Source organism: Physeter macrocephalus, chromosome 6, assembly GCF_002837175.3.
Source record: "Physeter macrocephalus isolate SW-GA chromosome 6, ASM283717v5, whole genome shotgun sequence".
NCBI lineage: Eukaryota > Metazoa > Chordata > Mammalia > Artiodactyla > Physeteridae > Physeter > Physeter macrocephalus.
This window is the reverse complement of record NC_041219.1, coordinates 29,693,264-29,701,967: the sequence shown is the minus strand read 5'-3', so window position 1 is coordinate 29,701,967 and position 8,704 is coordinate 29,693,264.

Genomic DNA, 8,704 nt, shown 5'->3' with positions numbered 1-8,704 from the left:
CGCACGCACACACACACACACACACACACACACACACACACACACACACACACACACACTCATCCCCAGGGCAGTATGTTCTTCCTGTGTTTGGTCCTTGGACCATTTCTGAAACTCTAACATTCTCTAGTAGAGAAAAAAAAAGATATATTTAAATCCTAAAGGTAATTTATAAATCTCAGAGTCCCATTCTAAAGGAAATGTTAGCTTATCGTCCCCCACCAGCCAATACTGAGTGTCCACGGAATTCTCAAGAATAGGGCTCCTACCAAAAAAAATCCATTGCTTATTTAAATAGGAGCTTCTCTCTTTTAACGCTAACATTTGATGAGCATTTACTATGTACCAGGCATTGTGTTGAGCACGTTATACACATTATCTGAACTTGATACTGACTGCATGACTTAACCATGTAGAATAAGACGCTCCAGCCACGGGAGTATTTTGGGAAAACAGAGACTTGTATACAGGGCACGTGGCTCCAAAGTCCAGCTTCTTAATCACCACACATAGTTCCCCCAGCAGAGGCTTCATTTCTTATATGCACATCTCACTGCTACTAAGAGAAAAGTCCCATTTTAACACAGACGGCAATACAACATTCCTATGAGAAATCGAATCAGGAAGTTTTCTTGTATCATCTCTGGCTTGCCTCATCTGTGACTCCAGTTGTTCCAACTGGTTCTGTTTTTAAGAAAATTTGAACCCATCCCACCATCACTTTTTTTAAAAACCCAGTTTTCCTTTAAAAAGATCTGCCATTGGTTTAAATACATAGCTGTTTCATCCAATGCTAAATAATCGAGGTTGCCTCTTGATGAAGACAGGACGTGGGAAGCTGTGCCTTCTGTAACCTAGCTCCTTCTCAACAGGAAAGACTCATCCTCTTGTTCGGTGTGTGCACACTGTATGGTGGAACAAAAGGAGGAAAGTGGAAAATGAAAGGTAGGTGATCTCGCCTGGCCCCAAACCTGTATGCATTTCACGTAACAACGACATGTACCACGAGAAACACTGCACTGCGAATAGGGACAGGATGGGGATCCCACTGAAACGACAGGACTGACAGGACTTGGTGAGCACACAGCAGGGGCTAAAAATTTTTCCTTTAAAAACAAACACCTCTGGGGAAGCCCTCTTTCAGGTTCTAAGCCATATTTGGGATTTCATGGCATCTCATGACACCCACATAAAATTTTAAAAGGTGTTTTGCATTCAGTATAACTTACTTAAGAGCTTGCTAAGTGTTCTTGAATTTGAGCTTCAATTTAATGAGCTCCCTAATTTCCAGTGGGTTATTTCCCCACACACACTACCCCTGATTCTTATATTTCATAGGCCTTTGAATGGAAAATCTTTTACCTAAATTTTTGTACTGTTAATATTAATAAAATTCGATCCTGTATGCAAGGGGAAACATTGGAAGTCAGAACATATAAATTCTCATCGTAGCCATGACCTTAAAGAGTTGCATGACCTCAGGCAGGGGTGTTAACTTCTGTTTCAACTTCTTAAGCAAGGCCAACCGTATCCCCCTCCATACATGAAGGTCAGCAAACTAAAAGACTTTTTACAATTAAGAGTATTTCAAAAGTAAAAATCTAAGATATCCTTTTGATCAATACATCATGTAAGTGATCTTTAAAATAAAAATGGAATAATGCCTTCAGCTTCAAATAAAGCCTTCAGAGAGATTTTTTAAATCTGTGGTTGCCTTCACATCAGAAAATGTTTACTTGCTTACTTCGTTTAGTTTTACAAAAATCGAAAATAAAGGAAATCTTCCACGCCACTTCTACTAGAATGAAACTATAACCTTTCAGATAAACTTGAAACCTTTTCTGTGCTAAATAATAAGCTGGTGAAGGCCACAAGTATATACCCAGTGCGGTAAGAACACTTTTGCATGACACAAAATGATGGTAGTTTTTCCACATCCAGAAACTGAAGCATTTCCTGCCAGAGCATCCTCCAAACTCTTCTATTGTGTTGAAACTGTAAAATCTTTCTAAATCAGGACTTCCTCCTATTATGCTTTAGAGGCGTCTTTCTGGGAAGGGTAGATCCAAGGCAAAAGGTAGGAATTCCTGCAGCACCACCCAGTGGAAACATCAGGAAAAAAAAAAAGATAAAACAAGTTTAATAAAAGAAAATTCATGTCCTAATTAAAAATCTGGACAGTGTGCTTTTTCCATCAATGGCAACCAGCAATATGTTTTGCTTAACAATAGTGCCCTGCTTCCTCGGTGCCGTTCCTTAAATGCCAACCACACAAATGATCGTCACCGTCACATCTGCCTTGTCTCTCTCACACGTGTGCACACACACTGGGCCAGGGAGGAAGGAGTCCTGGGTGGAGTCAGGTGTGGCCCGAGACACCATCCCTTCCTCTCAGAAGGATCCCCAAGGGACCGTGGGGACCGGGAAATCTGCACAGCTGTGCTCGGCGTGCCAGTCCAGCTGCAGCATCGGGCATTTCCTGGCAGAAAGGTAAGATCTGTGCATCTTTCCCTTTCCCTGGTCTGCGCCACCTCCAACATCTGCAGGCACTTCTACCTCCCTCAGTCCCCCCGACGGAGAGGCTCAGAGCCTTTCCTCCCCCTGTGGCCCTCATCTCTGCACACACACCCCCCAAGCTCTCTCCCCGGTGACCATTGCTTCTGCTGCCCTGGCTGACCAAAGCCTCCCACAGGTCGTCTCAGTCTCTCTCTACTTCACTTATGCCCTCATCAGAACATGTCTCTTCACCAGCAGCTGCTTCTCACACACGCATGACACATCAGGCTACTGATCTTGGGAACGGTCGGAGCAATAGGAACCCCTGACCCTCTCCTTCCAGCTTCCCTCCCCAGAGAGCCCTGGCAGTGGCCAGGAGAGGGAGAGAGCTGTCGTCTCTCCCCGGAGCAATGGAGAACTCTCTCGTCTTCTCTACAGAATTTAAAATAATAAAGTATCATTTCTTCAATCACATCTGGATGCTTAAGTCACTAAAGAAAATGGTCCCTAACATCAGCACTCCTGGAAAAGTTATCTTTCCCTCTTCCTGGAATAAGTCCACCGAAACCATTTTACATGTCTTTCAAAAATAGAAAATGATACTAGTTAGCCGATCTTGATATTGTTTAGAAATATATGATCTGTGTTAAAACGTTACAATATAGCATATTCGAACTGATAGTTTGCAAATGGCTAATAGTATTATAAACCCTTTTTTCCCCTTTTTCTGAAGTGTAACATTTCACAAAATGTGCTGGTTTCTGGAAATGTCAAGATTTAGAAAATATTGACATTAGCTAGTCTTCGGGCCCCACTATATACAGTACTGTTGCAAAAATGTTACAAGTTACTGGTATTTGTGTGACATCTTCCTTAGGGATTTTGGAGAAACACTAAGAGCTGCCTTCCAGGGGTGGTTACCTAAGCAAAGAACTGCACTCTTCCAGATCCTGCGGTCACTTTAGCATCACTGCTTTTCTTCAGCACTCTTCTCGGCAAAACTCTTGCATGGTTTAGAAAATGCAAATTCTAGGCCTCAACATGTATACATAAATCTGGTATGATAATATATTCACGTTGGAAGGGATCTATAAAAAACAGTGACTCTGCAGCCTTCAAAATATCATCACCTGCTCATGTGGTGGACATCTGTGGGGGATTTTAGCTGCATCTAAAGTCATGAAGGTAGACTCTCCCTTTTATAGCTTTACTGTCTCCATATACATATTTCTCTCCCACGTTTTTGTACAGGCATCAAGTTTAGCTACATATAACAAGTACGGTGCCAAAATGCAGTTTCTTCTAAATTTAAATAACTGCTAATAAAGTTCTTCTTAACGTGAAGCAAAACTACAACGGCGTTAAGTTCAAATAGCAAGCAAAAGGCATCTTGTTTTTCACAGAATGTCCATTTAGAATCTAGCCTGACTTGTAGACAAACTACAGTAAGTGGAACACATTTAAAATATCTTGGTGTTTCTGTTGAGTACAATTATTTGTAAAAAAAAAAAAAAAAACTGTTGCAAAAATAGACAGTGAGTGATTTCAAAACTAAATAATCTCCTCCAATACACTGCACTTAAAACCTGTTGATTAACCCCCAAACTGCAATGAATACGTGAACAAAACAACATTGAAACTGTCATCAAGTGGAAGACCGAGAGTTCATTCTTCCGTGTCAGGTTGATGTTGTACACACACACTTCCTTCAAGAAGTCAACAAAAGCATCCCACGGAAAAGAATGGCTGTTGGTGACATCAGCATCCAACATCAGATATGTACCTAAAGCCCCCTCACAGCCCTTAATTCCCATTCGGGAATCTGCCATCCACTAAGTCGGCTGTAGCCCTTTTTTTAAATGTCACATACGACTTGTTCCTCTGCTTACTCTTCCAGTAATTGTTCCACGTGAAAATATTAACTGTACAAAACAAATGCCAGCTTCCGCTTTAGATGCTCTTTCCTCTTTGCTAAAGAAAATCACCCTTTCTGTATTTTAATCATCTGGTACATGTACGATCTTCTACATCAAGGTCTTAAAGTTTCTACTTTCCTAAAGACAAATTGGTAGGTCTTAATATTTACGTTAAAAAAAAAAAACAAAACAAAAACAAAGGATGTGGCAAAGCCTACAGCAAGATGCCGTCCTTGTGGTTCAGCTCTGATTTAAATCAAAGCTGGGCGATGCTCTTGAGAGTGAGACACGGAGCTTTTGAGAGCCCAAGTACTCTTGGGTCATTTTGTTTGATTCAAGACATCTTTTAACAGCATATACTTTGGTGATGAAAGTAATTCACTTTAAGAAATTGTTGGGGACTTCCCTGGTGGTCCAGTGGTTAAGACTCCACACTCCCAATGTAGCGGGGCACGGGTTCCATCCCTGGTCGGGAAACTAAGATCCCACATGCTGCACGGTGTGGCCAAAAAATAAATAAATAAAATAAACAGTGAAACAGGAGAAGAGTTCATTTTTTTAAAATGTACATTGAAAAATTGTTAACTCTCTTCAAAAGTACTCAATGTCATAAATGCAGAATTGAGAATTAGGGCTAAAGAGCCTGAAGAAATGAATGAAGCAAAGTTAGGAACGCTGAGTGGCTGGCTGAGCGATGCTTCTGGTTTTGCTTCGACCATCAGAGGTGAAGTGGGCCCATCAACAGGCATTCTTCCCTCCTCTATAGGCTCAGCACGGATGTGACAGCATCTCTCTCTCTGCCTGGGGTTTAACCAGTTCCAACCCTGTCTCAGAATGTCACTTGGAGAATTTGGAGATGTTTATTCTAAAATGTTTTTAAAAAGAAAACAAAAAACCCAGCCACGCTCTACTACCCAACACCCTCTGGTCTAAATGATCAGTATCTGGAGCTTGAAAAACAGGGAGGAACAGTAGCAAAAATAACTTCCCCACAACACTCATGAATTCTAGATTCCAGAGGATTTCAGAATGCAAGACCATACAAGATGATGAAGCAGCCGCCTCCACATACAGTCTTCAAATAATACTAAATGGTTTGGTCCCTTCCTATATGTTCTGTATGGGGTTTGCTGAAATTATGAGGCATCTGACCTTTCTCCTCTCCTGAAAACTATAACAAAAATCCAAGTTCTGTCTTGAGTTCTCACAATGAAATAATGATTCTTGGGGATGGAGAGCTTTAGCGAACATTCCCTTATGCTCTAATCCTCTGTACAGAAGTGGGGCTTGAATCCTACATGAGAAGGCTGACTCCACAGAGAAGGGGCAAAAACTGAGATCACATACTGTCCCATTCTCTTAGACTCATGCATTCCTCTTGTAGCTACATCTATGGAGGCACCCAAATACACACACACACACACACACACACACACACACACACGCACACACTCCTCATCTGCCAATGCTTATCTCCAACAACCAATGTCTTATGTTTTAGCCTCTAAATACAAACCTTCCAAACTCCAGTAAGGGGATAGTGGGGAAGTTACATTTCCAGTTCACTGAGTATTAACCAAAGATGTATTCTTCTTAACTACTAGTGTTAGGAAGTTGTTCTCACATCTACAGCCCTTCCCCTTGCCTAATAGAGCTAAGAGAGCATTCTGATCATCCTGGGCCCAGTATCACCATTCTGAAAAAGATGAGGACTTACATCAACGTAAGAATCCCTGCAGTTAATTCCTACAGACAGACCCTGCAGTTACCCAGGAGCACATCCTGGAATAAATCCTGGGGCTTATTCTGTTGTGGTGGTGGTGGTTGTCTTAATCTCTCTTCTGACAATTAAGTGCAGGGAGAAAAAAAATCTGCTTAATTACACATTATGGTTAATCAAGGTTTGACTATCAACAAACCACTCCTTGGCAAAACCCAGGTGAAATTAACAGCAGATCTAGCCCTCGACCAAAAACGATTTAGTTATTTAATCATTCATCCTTTCATCATCACACAGGCAGTGTCATTATTTTAAAACTCGATCAGAAATGTCATTTATTAATTATAAAAGGTTATGGACAAAAGCTACACACACAGGTTTTAGTATAAGTGAGGAAGCAATTTCAACAGTGAATATTACGGAACTCAGTCCAAGGGATCTATGAAAATTTGGTCAACTGAAGTCTTGATAGAGGACCATGATCCTTGCTGTAGAACGATTAATTTTAACATGGAAAGAACTTTACATTGAGATTCTTTCAAGCTGTACTATCCTATAAATTACCTGTTAACCAACCATTCTGAGTATAACACTGATATCAACAACAGGGCTAAAGTTTGTCCTCTCAGATGTTAACACACCTGATCTCTGTACATTCACTTTTCCTACAAACCTGGACAAAAATTCTGGAAAATGATATATCCTCTCTACAGGATCTTCTCGGCCGTCTCTTTGGTTTAACCAAGAAATATGCCTCGTATTAATTCAAATAATTGACTGTCTAGGAAAGAGTTGGATTTAGGCATAGCAATGAAGTGCTTTATCAAGTCCACTGGCAAAATGCAAAGAGAGGAGCTATGGTGACAAAGTTTTCCCCCCTTCAGATTGCTTTTAACTCAACGAATGCCAGGTATTGTACAAAGGGCTGGGATAAACACAAGGATGAGAATAGCAGATGAAGAGGGAGCTTACAGACTGATGGGCAAGACAGATGTGAAACACATCTTGATACATACACGCACAGATACCCCTCAGTTTCCGAATTTAATGAATTCCAGGGTTTGGACAGTGACTTCAGATAGCAAAGGGTAGCCTGCCTGCTATCAAATCTACTTGGTTCCTGAGTTCTGGATAAGGAATATTAATGAATAATGAGAAACACCAGCCCCATCTCCAGAAATATATATCTGAAACTGGTACCTGTGCTTCGATAGTAAGAATCTGCAGAGGGAGAATTCAGGTAACAAGGAAACCTTATGTAAATAAAGCCTGTGGCAAGGGCTCCCAAGGCCAGGGATGGATGACTGGGGAGATCTAGTCTGGAGGACCAGCAAAGGCTTCCTCAGGGAAGAGATGGTTGAGCTGAGACCTGACAGATGACTACACACTGGCTCGAAAGTGGAGTGAGAGAAATCTATGGGAGCGGAGGACCAGGAGGGAATTCCCAGAAGAGAGAGCAGCATTTAGAAGGGCCCAGTGGCCAGGGGGCACGTTACACATTTGAGGAATTGAGGAAAGGCCAGTGTAGTTGGCCTAAATCACAGCATGCTGCTTACATTAAAGATTTTTGGTCTCTATCCCAGCTGAAGCCACTGGGAGACTGTAAGCAGAGGAGCGAAAAGGTCGGATCTGTGTTGGAAGGACTGCTCCAGCTTGTGGGCGGAGAAGGGACCAGAGGGAGGGGGTGAAGGGAAATGTGGACCCCTCAGATCCAGCGGTGGAAGATGGACAGCATTTTCAAAGACCATGAGGAGGAAAGAGGAGGGACCCGACCTGGTGACCAAAATCTTGGGGCCTACTCAGCACCCAGCCTGGAGACAGTCACTGGTGTCCCCAAGAACGAGGCGGTCGTCTTTAGAAATGAGTGGTGCCTGTCACAAACCTCAAAAAGAGGAGGAAAGGAAGCACAGCAGCTAACACTGACCTTCCCTCAGGTGTTCCTTATTCAATAAGGGGCCGACACGGGATTGAAGGGGAAACTTAAGGGGAATCCCTTTTTCCACCACAAAACAGTTTTTAAAAATTGCTGTATATGTCTCAAAGTCACTTTACACTTTCACAACTCCTAGAAGAATCCAAGTTCTTTATTCTAAAAAAGAGCAGAGATGAATAGGACTTCGGGATGCAAGGGGTCGTCTCTACCTCTCTACTCCAGCCACTCTGCCCTCCAGCCAGGGAAACTGAGGTCCAGGGAGATTAAGTGATATCCTCTAAACACAATTGGTTTTAAGGGAATCTATGTTTTCCCCGCAGCATACATATTACTTTTGGTTAGTGTAAGTGATATTAAATAGTGTAGAAAGGATTTTTCCTTTTATTGGATGATGAGGAAATCCACACTTTCTGATGATTTATTTTTAACCAAGTAGATTAAATAAAAATACTGCAGTATCTTATCCAGGTGCTCTGGGGTGTAATAACATGGTAGAGTCATGAAATTGCCATAATACAATTAAAAATAGCCAGAGAATGTTTTGGGGTGATGGAAGTATTCTCTACTTAGAGGTAGGGGTGGGGATTACATAGGTGTATACAATAACATTTAAGATCTGTGCAGTTTCATGTACATAAG